General features: G+C 40.3%; 1 protein-coding gene across 1 annotated transcript in view; it reads left to right on the top strand.

Moving 5' to 3' along the window:
* The window catches only part of Suclg2 (succinate-CoA ligase GDP-forming subunit beta), a 256,446-nt gene that overhangs the window by 62,925 nt on the left and 177,715 nt on the right, over positions 1-15,806 (top strand). The gene's annotated exons all lie outside the window — the stretch shown is intronic.

Raw genomic sequence — 15,806 nt, 5'->3', positions numbered from 1 at the left:
CGGTCTGACTGCTTCTCAGGTCCTTCTCCTTTCTGTGCCTCTGGTTTTCCTTAGCTCTAGAACAAAGTTGTGCTTCCTTGGCATCACTGTTGTCTTCAGGGCCTCGTTCATTGTAGTGATGGAAAATTCTCATCCATTTCTCTCACTGTGGATGGAGAAGAATCACGCCCTGCTATCTTCTTTCCAATGATGATTCTGTTTAAAAGAAAATAAAAATTATATAATGGAAATAAACTTTTTGAAAATTGAAATTTTGTTTTTTGAGGGTTTTAAGAAATTCTTAGTAGATGAAGGAATTGAGAATGGAAAAGGGGTAAGAAAAGCAGATCCGATGAAGGAAGTGAGCACAGTACTACCGTGAGTGTGTGCATTATTTCCTGTGAGCTTCCGTGATGTTCTTCAGTGATCAGGCCAGTGTAAGTTCTCCTTGTGGACACGCTTATGGCTAAATGAGAATTCAGAGAGCTAAGCAAGAAGCTCATTTCGGGCTGGGGAGACAGCTCAGTCAGTAAAGTATTTACCCTGAAAGCAAGAGGACCCAAGTTCGAGTCCCTAGGACCCACATAAAAGAAAGAGAGGAGGATGGCTGCAACAATAGCTCATGCTGTGAGTGAGTGAATAGATTCACACTCAGTGAGTAGGTGTCTGAGAAGTGAGGTCTTGTCTAGTTTCTGATGTTGAATTCTGTTGATCTGGGAGGAAATTGGTGACTTTGTAAAAGGAGATGCTCCTAATTCTAGAAGGTTTAAAGTAGAAGAAGTTGATAGTAAAAAAGAAAGGAAGTGTGTGTCACTGTTACTGTGACTGCCTGTGGAGAGCCAATCAGAAGAGTCTGGTGGAACTCCAGAGTGTTAAGGTTTCTGCCACTACAAGATTGACAAGGAACCCCAGGCACACTTTTCCAAATATATTTCAGGTTAAGATTAAAGCTGGATTACACACATGTCTTTCTGGTTGTTCTGGGATCAGTCATATATAGAGAGACATATATACATATATGCCTATATATTTGAGAAATTTTATGAATATTAATATGCTTACATGCAGAAAGTATTATATAAACTTGTATTTTGTCATTATCATCAAGGACATCTAATTTCAGAAAGTTTATTGTATCTAACTCTACTCATAATTCAAGTTTGTGGGCAAAGTAGTGTCCTGTCAGTTTTGTGTTAGGAGATTTTAATGTATAATGTTTGTAAATGATTGAAAGGTCTTTTTACTTTTCTTATATTCAGATATTGTGTTACTTATCTTTCTTAGTTCTGTGACTAACTACCTGATCAGGAGCAACTTAAGGGAACAGGTATTTATTTTGGCTCAAAGTTTGAGAGAACACAGTCTGTTGTGGTGGGGAGGCATGGCAGCAGGTAGGTAATTTATGGGGGAGAAGTTTAATTTTCACAGAGTAGGATGCAGAGAGCAGATGGAAAGTGAGGCCAGGCTGTAAAACCTCAAGAGGTCTACTTCATCTTCCCAGCCTCTGCCTCCTTAAGGGTCACAGCTTTGCAAACTAGCCCCACCGCTTGGGGGCTTAGGATGTGAGCCTATGGGTGATAGTGTACATTTTAGCTACAGTGGATATTTTTAAATAAAATGATGTATTATGAAAAGTTTCGAAAATGTTCCTCGATATTAGGTGTACCTGTGTTCAAATGTAACCCACCTCCCTGCCAATCTGTTTCTTCCTCAACAGATTGGGTATCTGAACCCTTCCTTCATCCTGTCATCTGGGGATCAGATCAGCTGTGTTTATAACTCTCCTGGACTAAACAGAATATGTTAACCTCTCAGCTGCCCCCAAACTTTCTCATTGTTTGTGTCCTCTGTCATGCCTCCATCTTTTGTATGTGTCAGCATTTAGTGTAGCACTTTTACTTTATTGACAAGGAAACAGGCAAGATAAGATTTAAAAAGTGGCCAATGTTGTCTAGCTAATAATCAGCAGAGATGTGATTTGCACCCAGCTCTAATAGATTTAATAGTGCCTCCATGCAGTTCTCTTTCTCTGCTGGATTGATGATAAGTCTAGGGAGATGTTTGTGTGGGTCAGCATGTTTAAAATTGAAAGTGAATATTAATAAAATTAGAATGTTGTATTAACTTGATATGGCAGGTTCTTAGGTGCATGCAGTTTATAAAACCTGTAATTTGCTGATATTTTCTTAATGACACATTTTGTTGTGTCCCTGGGCAACAGAACATTTTGCTGTCTAGTTGTGGAAAGCTTGTTAACTTGAACATTTGTTAAAATGGGCAATGCAAAGCTGTTGTTTCTGAAATACAATTTAACAATAAGATATTGATTGAATGAGATCCTCATTTTCTTGCACTGAAAACGGGTTTATATCTGATTGGGAGAATAAATTTGGTCTGGTAAATGAAGATTTTAATATGTGGATGGTTCTCACACAGCAGTGTCTAAGCATGCTTTAAGAAGGAAGACTGAGAGATGGCTCAGAGGCTGCAGGTACACCCCAGGCTGATGAGCTGTGTTTGTTCCCTAGGACCTACATGCTACAAGTAGAGAACAGACTCCCTCACGTTGTCTTCTGGCCTCTGCACATATACCCTCCCCACCACAAGTGCACACACACATACACAATAAACATCGTTAGGTGCCTTGATAAGGCATGTTACTGCGTGCTTCCTTTTCCTATGAACTAAACTTCATGAATGCAACCCACAGATTGGGAGAACAACTACTGTGTATAGACCTGATCTGGACATCACCTTTCAGTTCCCTTTAAGGTACACCCAGAGCTGTCAGTGTAACTTAGAAGTACTTGGATATAAATGCAGATGAAACATCTTGGACTATTACCTTTCAGTTTTGGGATTCTCTACAATGTGATAATTACTCCCATCACATGCACAGGAACTCTCAACATTTCACTAAGCAGGAAAAAAGTATATTAAAAAAAACTACAGTTTTTTTTTTAATCAGGAAAGAGAATTGAAATATAAATGGAGAGATGGATCTTCTGTGAGGTAATGACATCCATCCATCCTAAGATTCAGATGGAGCTCTCACTGGAATTGGCTAGCTTGGGTTGCTTTTAGCTATCACATGTTTCCATTCATCAATATAAGGACTTAACTCTTTGTTTTATATAATTACATCCTGAACCCTGGCAAATTACTTATTGCCATTAAGGAATTCTACTTCTTGTCCAAAGGGAGCTGACAGCCATTGACACTGATTGACAGCTACTGTTAATCCTGTAGACAGTTAAGTAGCAGCCTCCTGGACTGTTGAGGCTTTGCCATGTGATGGTAGGTGGTTAAGGTCCCCCTTTATATTGAGATGATCTTTTTTTCTTACACTGGCAGTCAAGGATAACTTTGATTTCTGTGAAGTAAATATTCATTTTAGCAGCCGATCACCCTGCATTGCTTTCACTCTGGAATCAGCAATGCAAAGATGCTCTTTCAGTTCCATGTCCAGTGTGCTACACTGAGGCTCAGGAGGTCTGCTCTCTGGAAGTATGAGTGCAAGCAACAGAGCGAAGGTTTCTGTGCTATGATTCAATTGCCTTTCTGGCTGCTAGTGACCCCTTTGATGTTTTCACAGTTTCTGATCTGGCCTTGGTGATTATGTGAGATTCCTAATACCATGTTTTTCCTTTGTGATTTTTTTATCCCATGTGGAACACCTCTCCTTTTGTCCCCCTTCCTTCTACTTCTTTCTCCCCTCTGCCCTTCTTTGTGTAGTCCTTAGGCTTGAACTTGGGGTCTCATGAATGTTAGTCCAGATTTGCAATTATTGGCCTATATCCCGGGTTCATAGAGTCAACTTCTCTTGCTTGCTGCTAGTAACCCTGACTCATCCAGATATAAGTGCTAATCATAGGTCCTAAACATGGAAATGCACCACAGACATTGTTGGGGTGCAGGAAATTCTCACTTGCTAGAGGTTAATTGTGTATGTATCCGAGTTGAGATTAAGTGGTTAGCCCTAATGGTATCAGTGAAACTAATTCTCTTCATTACAACTTTAATACCATTTCCTATTATATATATATACACACACATATATATATATTTTGTGTGTGTGTGTGTGTGTGTGTGTGTGTGTGTGAGTGAAGAAATCTCTTTTCTAAAATGTTCTTTCTTTCCTGATGCCTCAACTATACATGGGATTTTCCTCGGAATACCTCAGGGCAGGAATATCTTTTCAGTACTGTACTGTCTTGTGTCTCTGAATAGAACCAGCAGGAGAACTGTAGAATCAGGGCCAGATCTGGCAAGCTCTGGGGAGGCGTGCTTAGGGGACTGAACATGGAACTCCCTCTCAGGCTCTTTAGAAAGCAGTGGGAACATTGCTTTGAAAGGCAGAACTTCAGCTTCAGTTTGGCAGTGAAAGAGAGCAATGCATTTGAAACAACAAAGATGGGGGGTGTGGGGGAACGGGACACGACATTCAACCTCCAGGCCTTTACCATGTGCCCATCAGCCTGCCAATTATTTGAATCCATTGTTTCTTGTATTCTTCATTTACACCAAAGGAAAAGTATCAGGAGGTTTCTGTTTACCCTTCAATGTGTCTCTACCACTAGTATGCCTTTAATGGGTTAGGTATTAACTTCTTTTTAAAATTTCCTCACTGACAATTAGCAGGAGAACTATGTTCCACGTGGCTTCCTCTTTCTGAACTTCAGCATGCATTATTTACTCGGGTCTAATTTGCTTCATTTGTGAACTGTAGTTTTGAGTGTTCATAGAATGTTTTATAGAGTTGGAAATGCAGAAAACTTTGGCTTGGAGTAAATGGCACAGGGGCTAGTGCTGTAGGAGTCTTCTGAATGTTTTGAATTTTTAAAAGAAATCTCTAATAATGTTTAAAGGGCTATGTTCATTGTTTTAATCTTGGAAAATACAGAAAAGTAAAAAACTAAAATTCTTTTTATTCCCATCATCCAAAGGGAACTTGTATTAATATTAACATTTCCTTTCACTTTTCTATTCATTTAATCCTTCAGTATTTCCCTCTATCTATGTACTTAAATAGTGTAATTGCAATATCAGTTTGCTTATAATGTTAGAAAGCAGCAGTTTTAAAAATCTGTATTATAATATGATTATCACCCAGCTAATATTTTTCTTAAAAATAAATATTATTTTGATCATTACATAATAATCTCTAGATTGAACATGCTATTTCCCACTGCGATTTGTTTTTCAGTGTTGGCATGTCAAGGCAAGCTCGTTTCTTTAGTGCATATGCTGCCATCTTAGTAGCTCAGGATAGTAGAATGATTCCTTGCAGATTCTACATGTGGCTTTCTTATACTACCCCAGCAATGTATACTCCCTTCATCTTTTCCTCTACCATCTTCAACAAGTGGTTTCTGGAGATGTCCTGGGAAAGTTGCCATGGTAGCAACTCAGAGGGAAGAAGACATGTAGGACTGCAAGTATAGATTTGCTTGAACTGTATACCTCACTTTCACCTAATTCCATTGTCTGAGACTAGTCATATGGTCCCAACAGAGAGCTCCATGTAGACGAGGTTGGCCTTGAACACAAAAATATCTTCCTTCCTCTGCCTCCCAAATGCTGGGATTAAAGGTATGCACTACCACAGCTGGCCTAGACTTAAATGCTTTCTCTTTTTCTTCTCTCCTTCCTTCTTTCACATTTGTTTATTTATTTGTGTTTGTGTATGCCTTGGCACTTAAATGGTGATTGGTGGACAACTTGCAGGAAATGGTTCTCCTTTGATCAGTGGGCTCTGGGGGTTAAACTTAGATCATCAGGTTTATAGGTTAGCACCGTCACCTCACCGGCCCAGTTTTTAGACTTGTGAGAGAGTATTTGGCTCTTTGAATTGAGGCTGAACATAATAATGGGCTACATAGCCAGGGTGCTCATCTCCCTTTTCTTTGCTGGTTATTTCAACAAACAGTATACTTGACTATAAAGTTGAGAATGGCAATATGTACTTAAATGATGATTCAGGTTAACGAATAAAGATAGCAAATTGCATGCCTCATATTGATAAGAGAGGGACTCACCAAGTTCTCTGTCTGTCTGTCTGTCTCTTTTTGTTTTTGTGTAACAGCTCTGGCTGTCCTGGAACTCACTCTGTAGACCAGGCTGGCCTCAAACTCATAGAGGTCTGCCTGGCTCTATCCTGAGTGCTGGGATTAAAGGCATGCACCACTACCATTTGGCCTTTTTCTTCTCTTTTTGACTGAACAAAACCAATATTTTAAGCTTTCATCAGAAGAATATAATAGCTATTAACAATACCAATACAGTATAAGAAATCAAATTTCTCAGTGCTTTTGTGATAACAGCTAAGTGTTAAATTCTGTTTATTTACATTCTCAGATGACTTGATATTGACTTTATTATTACTCATCTATATTGCTGGTTGGTATTTTCTAGGAGGATGGTGGTATATAAAGTCCAAAGCTGCATAATTCTGAAAGAAAATGAGAATCATCCTTGCCTTTCCATTGCAACAGAATAAATATTACCTGAAAAATTACGCTTTTAAGATGTTCTGCTATTCTCCAAGGTGGTTATTATAGACACTGACAGTGCTTAACATGCTCATAAATAGCACTAAGTCTCCACCTGAGTTTTCTAGGTTATCTGCAAAAAATAAAAACTCGGGAGATAAATTAGAGGCTATAAAGGAATGATACCATTTTATCTACCTTAGAATGAAAATTGATGTGTAAACAACCTGCCTCAATTATCTATTTTTTTCCCTTCAGTGTGGAACAAACTAAGACATTTGGGAGTCTTATTTCTCTCAAATTAAATGTGAACTCAGTATTGGAACTTTTCTTTTGTCTTTAGCCTTTTATTTGAGTGAATGCAATAGTCACATCTGTGTGAGGAAAAGGAAACAGATGGGGCATAGCTAACAGGGGAAAATAATACTAGAAGTATTTGATATGCAAAGTGGAATGTCTTGGTGTCTTCGCTTGCTGTGCATGGTAGGAAAAGAAGCAGCTGCAAATAAATACACCTTTTCTTTATAAATGACTTGTGGATTAGCATCATAAGCCGGTAAAGGAAGTCCGGATCCCATCAGGACTCTGTTGCCCAGTCTTCCCCTTGCCCTCTTCTGTAAACCCAGTTTATACCCACTGTGGTATACTGGTCATGTGTATAGCATGGCAGGGGTTGCCTTTCCCAACACATCCATGCTTTGTACTCCTTATGATGTTCCCTGTGTGTCCACAGCTGTGTTCTTGTCATCTTTGTTAATGGTTTTTCCTCTACAGTGTGACTCCCCTCCCATTGAAAAGAGATTGTTTTCCTCACATAATATATTCTGATTATAGTTCCTCCTCCTTTTCTCCTTCCAGTTCCTGTCCCCTTCCATTCCCTTGTCTCCCCTCCTTCCTCCCCTGCCCTCCCCTCCCATCCAGATCCACCACCTTTCTGTCTCTCATTAGAAAAGAAACAGGCTTCTAAGGATGAATAATAGAATAAAACATAATATAATAAGGCAAAAGAAACACAAACACATCAGAATGGGACAAAACAAGTAGAAGGAAAAGAACCCAAGGAAGGGAAGGCATAAGAAACAGATATAGACTCAGACCCACTCAGGAATCTCATAGAAAACAAAGCAGGAAGGGCTTCTGTTGTCAAAAGAGAGCAAAAATCCCAATATACTAATAAAATTAAATTAAAGTTAAAGTAAAGATAGAGTTTAAAAAAAAAAAGGAAAAACCCTGACACAACCTGCAAAGATGCCATAGATTCACAGATTTGAATGTTTGGTCACCAGGATGGGACACTTTTAGGAGGTGGTACCTTTTTGGAGTAGTTTTGGCCTTGTTGGAGGAAGTGTGTACTGGGAGTAGGATTTGAAGTTTCAGAAGCTCAGGTCAGGTCCAGTGTCTCTTTGTTTTCCCGATGTAGAACCCTCAGTTACCTCTCCAACATCATGCCTGCCTGCATGCCACCATAGTGGACTAAACCTCCAAACTTAAGCCAGCCTTAAATAAATGTGTTCCTTTATAAGAGTTACTGTGGTCATGGTGTCTCTTCACAGCAATAGATCATTGACTAAGAGACCTAGTGAAACTCCTTGGAGAAAACTAAATTTTCATTTGCAAGTGGTTATCAATTGGAGATAGCTTCTGGGTTATGGATGAGGGCATCTGTCCATGTCTCCTTTCACTTCTAGAACTCCATCTGGTGCAGACCTGCACAGGTCCAGTGTATGCTGCCTTAGAGTCTGGGAATTTGTATATGCATTCATCCTGTTGGTTTAGAGGGCCTTGTTTTCTTGATGTCTTCCATGCCCTCTGGCTCTTACATTCTTCCTGCCTACTCTTCTGCAGGGTTCCTTGAGCCCCGTGGGGAGTGATTTGATGAGGACATCTGGTTTGGGACTGAGTAATCGGCATGAAGTCTTTCATTCTGCATATTGTCTGACTCTGAGTCTATATTTTCCCAAATGTTGCAGACGGAAGCTTCTCAGATAATGGCAGAGCAAGACACTGATCTATAATAGAATGTCATTGGGAGTCGGCTTATTTTTCATATTTATTTATTTATTTACAGTAATAGTATTGTTTTCCACTAGGTCCCTGGGTTATTTAGTCTCATATTCTTGATCACTCACAGAGACATTTGCTCAACCATGTTCTTTGCTGCTATATTCATAGTAGCTAGAAATTGCAAAAAACCTAGATGTCCTTTAGCAGATGAATGGATAAAGAAAATGTGGCACATTACACAATGGTGTACTACTCAGCCATTAAAAAAATGAAATCCTAACTAAGATTCTAAGCTGTAATGTGTATTCTTCCCACCAGCTGCCTGGGTCCCACTGCCACTTTAGCCCCCAAATAACACATGAGACATATATTAATTATGAAGCTGTTGGCTGTTGGCTATAGTTTCTAATCGGCTAGCTCAGACTTAATTATTAACTCATAATCAACTATATATATGTGTGTATTTTTTTTAATAAGGACTTATGTTTCTGATAATGCCAGACTTTTAGTCTCTCCTCCAGGGATCACATGGTAATGACTCTCTTCAGTACATTTCCCAGAATCCTCCTAGATTCCTAGTCCCACCTATCTTGCTTCCCTATTGGCCAGCAGTGCTTTCTTTACATATACACAGAAGGACTTCCCCCATCACTAAGCCATAGTGAAGGGGCTATCCTAAATGCCCTTCCCCTCTAATGAGATTGATGATCACCTTATATTCCATCCTAGGGCCTTCATCCAGTAGCTGATGGAAGCAGAAGCAGAGACCCACAGCTGAACACTGAGCTGAATTCCTAGAATCCAGTTGTAGAGAGGGAGTAGTGATGAGCAAAGGGGTCAAGACCAGACTGGGGAAAGCCACAGAAACAGCTGACCTTAACAAGTGGGAGTTTATAGACTCCAGACTGACAGCTCAGAAAACAGGATAAGACAGAACTAGGCCCCCTGAACAGGGGTATCAGTGAGGAGACTTGGGCAGTCTATGGGGCCTCTGGTAGTGGATCAGTATTTATCCCTAGTGTATGAATGGACATTGGGAGCCCATTCCCTGTAGAGGATACTTTCTCAGCCTAGACACACAGGGAGGGCCTAGGCCCTGCCCCAAATGATGTGAAGATCCCCCATAGAAGGCCTCACCCTTTCTATGGAGCAGAAAAGGGATGGGATTGGGGTTGGTGGGGGTCATGGGAGGATAGGAGGGAGAAGGAACTAGTATTGATATATAAAATAAGATTGTTTCTAATTTAAATAAAAAAAGGAAATCATGTACTTAACGGGTAAATAGACGGAACTAGAAAAAAAATTCTAAGTAAGATAACCCAGACCCAGAAAGACAAATATTGTATATATTTGTTTACATGTGGCTATTAGCTGTTAAGCCAGTGATACCCAAGATATAATCAATAATGGACTTTGGTTAGTGTGTGTGACACACAGGTAGATCTCCCTATAAAGCAAACAGAATAGGTAGTTATGGAAGGACGAGGAGGGACTGGAAAGGGAAAATCAAGTGGTGAGGGTGGGAGGGGGAGAGAGAATGAGGTAGGAATACTCGTAGAAGCAGCCAAAATTAAGGACTGTTGAGGGGTAGTATGGAAACCCAATACTATAGAAACTTCCTAAAATATATACATATATGCAGATTATCTCAATGAAATCACCCAATAATGGGGGAGATGGAACCCTTAATGGACATCGCTCATCCCCAAATGAAGCTTCCAGTACTAGAATTGGGTTACATCTAATTGAATGGTTGTTGAAAGGGGTCCCATGGGAATCATAACTTAGGCTGTTGCCTAGACTATAAGTTGCTCTCCACAAACTGAGAGCAAGGTTCCCCCATTGCTGAAGTCAACACCTACCACAGCTCATTGAACACTGAGTAGTTGAGCTGGTACCTACATAGAGCCTTCAGTCCTATATTCTAGTGTCTGTGGTACAGGAAAGTATTCTGCATGCTACCAAAAGAGAAATGAAAACATCAACCCAGGCACAAACTCTGATCTGTAGTGGGATCCGGCCTGCGAGATATGCTAGTGCAATGGTGACGCAAAGCTTACTGGAGGGGAGTACTCTACCGATACCTGATTTGACGTAAGGCCTGCCCATTCCATGACATAGACCCCATAACTGACACTACGTGTATGATTACACATTTAGGATGACCCTGGCATTGGTCCTGATGTCTGTTTTGAGACAGTTTCTCCATCCTTCTTAAGTTAGCCTCCACTATTATCCTTCTGCATCTACCTCTTGATTACAGAGTACAGGTATGTACCTCCATACTCAGTTATGAAGTCTCAGCTAGTTCTCCTTAGGAAGGAACATGATAGGTTTAAGCACTAACCCATTGGTTTGTAAAGAATTTAAATGAAAGACAAAGAAGAGAAAAATAGTAGGAACAAGTACTGGGCCTGGGGTATGCAAACAGATGCATAGCTCAAGGCTTGCTTTGTTTCAGCATACCTACCTTCTGTTTTCTTTGAGACAGGATCTTACCATGTAGTCTTGGCTGACCTTGAACTTGTAGTGATCCTCTTCTGTCTCCTGAGTGCTGGAATGGCCCGCCTTGGATTCCAGGTACCATGACTGTCATGCAAGGTTTAAAAGTAATTGTAATAAAAGAGCAAACCATGGTGCTTTTCATCTGCAGTGAAACTTGTGGTGTATGACTTCTTTGATGTATACACAGTGGTGTTTCTCTTATGCACTTGGATGTGTCTTTAACCTTTGTTTAACAGGGAAGGCAAAACTCAGGGAACAGCATCTCTAGAGCAGTTGTGGGAGCGGACATGCAATGTTAGTGCTGTGACCCACCGCTTGGTGGGCTGTGCTCCAGAGGGTCTCCTCAGCCTGCTCCTCACATCACATGGCACTAAACAGTCTTTGTCAAAATGGAGCAGTTGTTACATCAATTGAATCTGCTTAGACAAAAACAGCTTATTAGATGAAAACAGCTCATCGCCCATCAGTCTGTCTGAGCTCCATCGGGTCACATGAACACAAGTTCTAGTCTACAGTGGCTTTTGTTCTGCTCGAATTTACAAGCTGTACTTTCAGCTAGGGGATCTTTGGATGTGTGCATGTGTCAGTTGAAATGTGTTCCAAATATAGTCATTGTGAATCATTTAAAAAATTACCAATTCCCCTATTCTTGGGGGGGTAATTCTGATATTAGCTATTAGTTCTCCATCTCTTTCATGTTTTTGTTTGTTATAAGATGGGATAATAAGGAAAACATGGAGACTCACACTTTTCAGGGCCATTAATTCATTTAACAGTCACAGTGGTCCTGCAGTGAGTTGGATGCTGAGGTTGCAAGGATGGTTATGCTTCTGAGATAGTTATTGCCTGGCAAAGGCATTGTTGCATAGCCCACATGAATACTAGGAGAGCAAAAGCATGCGAGGAAAAGGGTCCACAGTGACTCCAGTGGTCAGGGACGCCTCCCAAAAGAGATGAAAATGGTATCTCCTTCCCAACTTGTCACTGGATTGAATTTGTCTAATGAGCAGATTTTGTTCTGACCCTAAAATAGAGACATCAGTGTTTCTCCTCTTCCCTTTGTGTCGAAGGAAAATGAAATCTCAAAATAATTGGCACAAAATTAATACTTGCTGTAAGCAGACGTCTTATAACTGTTGGACTTGCTGTTGTGTGTAAAACTTGTTTCTTATTAAAGAACAACTGCACAGTGACAACAAGAAATGCCTTTCTCAAGACTGGGATGCCTGCATCTTCACTCCCAAATGTCTTAGACATCATGTCTTGTTTTATTCTCATGTAGTTTTCACCTCTTTAAGCAGAATTAAATTTCATAAAGTGAAGGATTTCATTAACTCACACAAATGGTGAAAATATAGTGGTGTCATGGTTAGAGAACTCTCAAGTACTTTGCATGCCTTATCTCATTGAAGATTGAATTTTCTTTTTAATATTAGGGCTTGAACCTAGAGCCTAATGCATGCTAAGCAAGTGTTCTTCCACTAGTCTATGTCCCTAGTCTTCTGATATTAAAAAAAATTTTTTTTAAACACGTTCTCACTGTGTTACCCAGCGTGGCCGGTAGCTTGTGATCTTCCTGCTTCAGCCTCTTCCTGAGTAACTGGAATTTCCCAAGTGCCCCCAGGCCTGGCCTTATTGAATCTTCAGGATACCTCTCTCTGTTGTGTCAGCATCCTTATCTATAGTTCATAAAAGAATTATGTAATAAGGAAAGCCAGATATCTTTGCCTAAGAACTCCACAGTAACAGGAAGTAAAGCAAAACATGGCTTCTAGGAGACAGAGCATTAGGTGGCTCATTTTCACTCATGCTTTCTTCCTCCCGCAAGAACATCACAGACTTGTGGGATTACCACTAAGGCTCTTATTTTTAGAGGTCCAGCTGACACCCCACCCCGTGCCTCCCTTTTTGGGTTGATTTTTTTCAGTCAGCATTTTCAGGAGTCCTGGTTCCTTTCCACTTCCTGCCATGGGTGTTGTATGTAGCACCCATTAGCTGAACAAGGAACTGGGTCTTTGTATGTCATGTCTCAGAGGTATTCTCAGTATAGAAACATATCTTTCATAGAGCAGGGCCTTTTCACTTCATGGTGGTTGGGACACAAATGGTTCTATTTTAAACATTGAAGTATCCCAAAAAGGTAGAGAACTAAAATTTTCCACTTAGCTAATTCCTAGAGGCAGAGAGCAGGTCTTTCATAGCTTTTATTTGGACCCCATAGCTAAAAAGGCTTTAAGCCCTGTACCACGACAAACAACTTCCATGTGTTTAGTTTCTTTGACATCGCAAAGTAGTTTTTCCTGGTGTGGGATTGGTGGTGGAGCAGACTGATGTAGAGGTACTATTTTATTCTGGAGGAGGAATTCAACTACAAATGTGGTCTACTTGTTTGTGGTTGTTATAACATTATATCCAGCTAACATTTTCTGATCAAACTCATATAGAACTTTTTAAAAGCAATGATTAATGAAAGTTATCCCATCAGTATCTTTTTGACTTTCACTTCTATTTTTCGTGATGAAAGTCTTTAGAATTCAGATTAGAAGGATACCAGGTTAAGAGATTTTCTAACTCATTAGGTTTGAATTCCATAGCTTACTTCAGAAGGATTGTCATTGTTTTATGACTGAATCTTCCCGAATAGCCTATGCCTCAAATTTGTAACCACTCTGCTTTAGCCTCCTGACCACTGGGGTTGCAGATCTGTGCCACCACACCTTGCTTAGAAAGTATTTTTGAGTGCATGAGCTTAGTATACAGAATACAAATCAACAAATGCTTGTAGCTTTTAGGAAAGGCTGAGATGATAATACATTTCAGGGAAAACCAGTGGAACCAAGGCGAGTTGAAGGTGGTTTCCCTGGGGGTCATTTTTAAGTTGAAGTTGAAGATGACATATATGAAAGAAGTTGGTGAAATTTGAAGATGAAATCTATGAAAGAAGTTGGTGAAATTTGACTCAAGTAGTGGTGGCAGGAGCGGGTTGCCATCCCGAATCAGGAAAAACAACTTTTCCAGATTGAGAAAGAAGAGCAGTGAGACAAAAGATTTGAGAACATTGTGGAAAGGTCTGAGAGTGAGGAGCATAGATTCTATAAGGATTTATAAAATAGTTAAATTCTTTGGGCTTTATTATAAGAGAGTTGGAGAGCTGCCTGAAATGTTTTGATTAAGACCCTTCTCAGTTAGATTTTGTGTCAGCAGTGTTAGATAACTGACCATTTCAAAGTTCAGGGAGTCCATTTGTTCTTGCACGACTGCCCACTCATTGACAGAGCTAGGCAGCTTCTGTTGACCTTACAGGCTACAGATTAGGACCAATGCTGCTTTGTGTGTCATTCATTCTTGGTGCTGCAGGCTTGCTAGGGAGTGCCCTTTGCAGAGACATGGTCACAGTGTGAGAGAGTGAGCCCATTTGAGAGCATCTCCCAAATGTCTTCCTGTATCTCTTTGGTGAAACTCAGAGTGAAAAAAAAACAGGCATTCCAGTAAGAGAAATTATAGGGTCACAGGGCAGACTATGGACCTAGGAAGGTCAAATGACTTGGGATGGAGGCTCATACAATTCCAAGAACTAGCACTAGAAAAATTCTACCACAGACCATGCTTAATTAGGTTCCTCTACAATAAGGATTTCCTGGGATGTGCGATTTGGAGTGACCAAACTTGAAAATTCCCAGGTAACCAATGTGAATTGGCCACCCTGCTGTGTACTATTCACTGGGAAACAAGGTGTAGGACCGCTGGGCTGGACTATTATGTCATCCAAGTGCGAGAAGCTGTCTTGGATGGTTGAGTCATGCAGAAGAGGACTGCTTGGGGATGTGTTTGGGGAGCAGAGCTCATGGGACTTGATGGTATCTGAGATGTGGGTACATGAGGAAAACATTAAGGGTCTGTTCAGCCATGTGAATGTGCTGTGAACTTGAGCAGTGTGATAGGAAGAAGCTCTAAAGTAGAACTGCAAGTTGTAACTGTTAGTGTGAAAACGTGGTAGCAAAACCACGCTGGCTAGTTCATTCTGCGTTATGGATTTATCAGTGCGGTATTGGAAGTATTCCAGAAAAATTGGTTGAGTAAATGGAGTTGTTGTGTAGGGACTCAGAACAAAAGAGATGCAAACAATTTGTTTCAGAAAAGTTATTGTCATGAGTGGAGTAAATTTTCCTAATAACCTAGATTGATTCTTACAGATCCCCCATCCTGCTCAGCATAGCAGTTTGCCTGGTTTACTTAATGATTTTGTTGTTTTCAAAGACAGTCTTCTATAGCCCTGTATGGCCTTGAACTCACCATATAAACTAGGGTGGCCTTATACTCTCAGAGGTGTTTGCCTCCCCTCCCAAGTGCTGGGATTAAAGGTACGGACAACCATGCCTGGTCTCCTAATTTTCTTCTATAGTGACCAATAAAGCCTTAGATATTTGAAAATGAACATATTATTCATTTCAGTTATGGTAAGAGCTGAACGTTACATATCATATCACCAAGTTTGTATACAGTATCTGATTCCATAGTATGATGGAAAGAAATTTAAATAGGATTGAGGCCTGTATTTGAATTGCTATGTTGATCTTGAATGCTTTCGTGTTCTTTTGGGGGAGGAATGGCTACTTTAGACTCTGTACATATTGTCCTTTGCATTTCTCGTTTACTAACACAGAGGATGTATTCACCAAGGTCCCACTACCCAGAACATTTGGGATTGTTGGGTGAATAACATGGAGGTCCTGTTCACTGAGGTCCCATTAGTATCCAAGTATCCATCTCTTTTTTTAGGCAATGCTACATAACACTCTTGGTACCTTGAGTAATGTACTTGGTATA

The sequence above is a fragment of the Mesocricetus auratus genome, unplaced genomic scaffold, assembly GCF_017639785.1.
Source record: "Mesocricetus auratus isolate SY011 unplaced genomic scaffold, BCM_Maur_2.0 Super-Scaffold_100676, whole genome shotgun sequence".
Taxonomy (NCBI): domain Eukaryota; kingdom Metazoa; phylum Chordata; class Mammalia; order Rodentia; family Cricetidae; genus Mesocricetus; species Mesocricetus auratus.
This window is presented reverse-complemented; position numbering and strand designations above follow the sequence as displayed.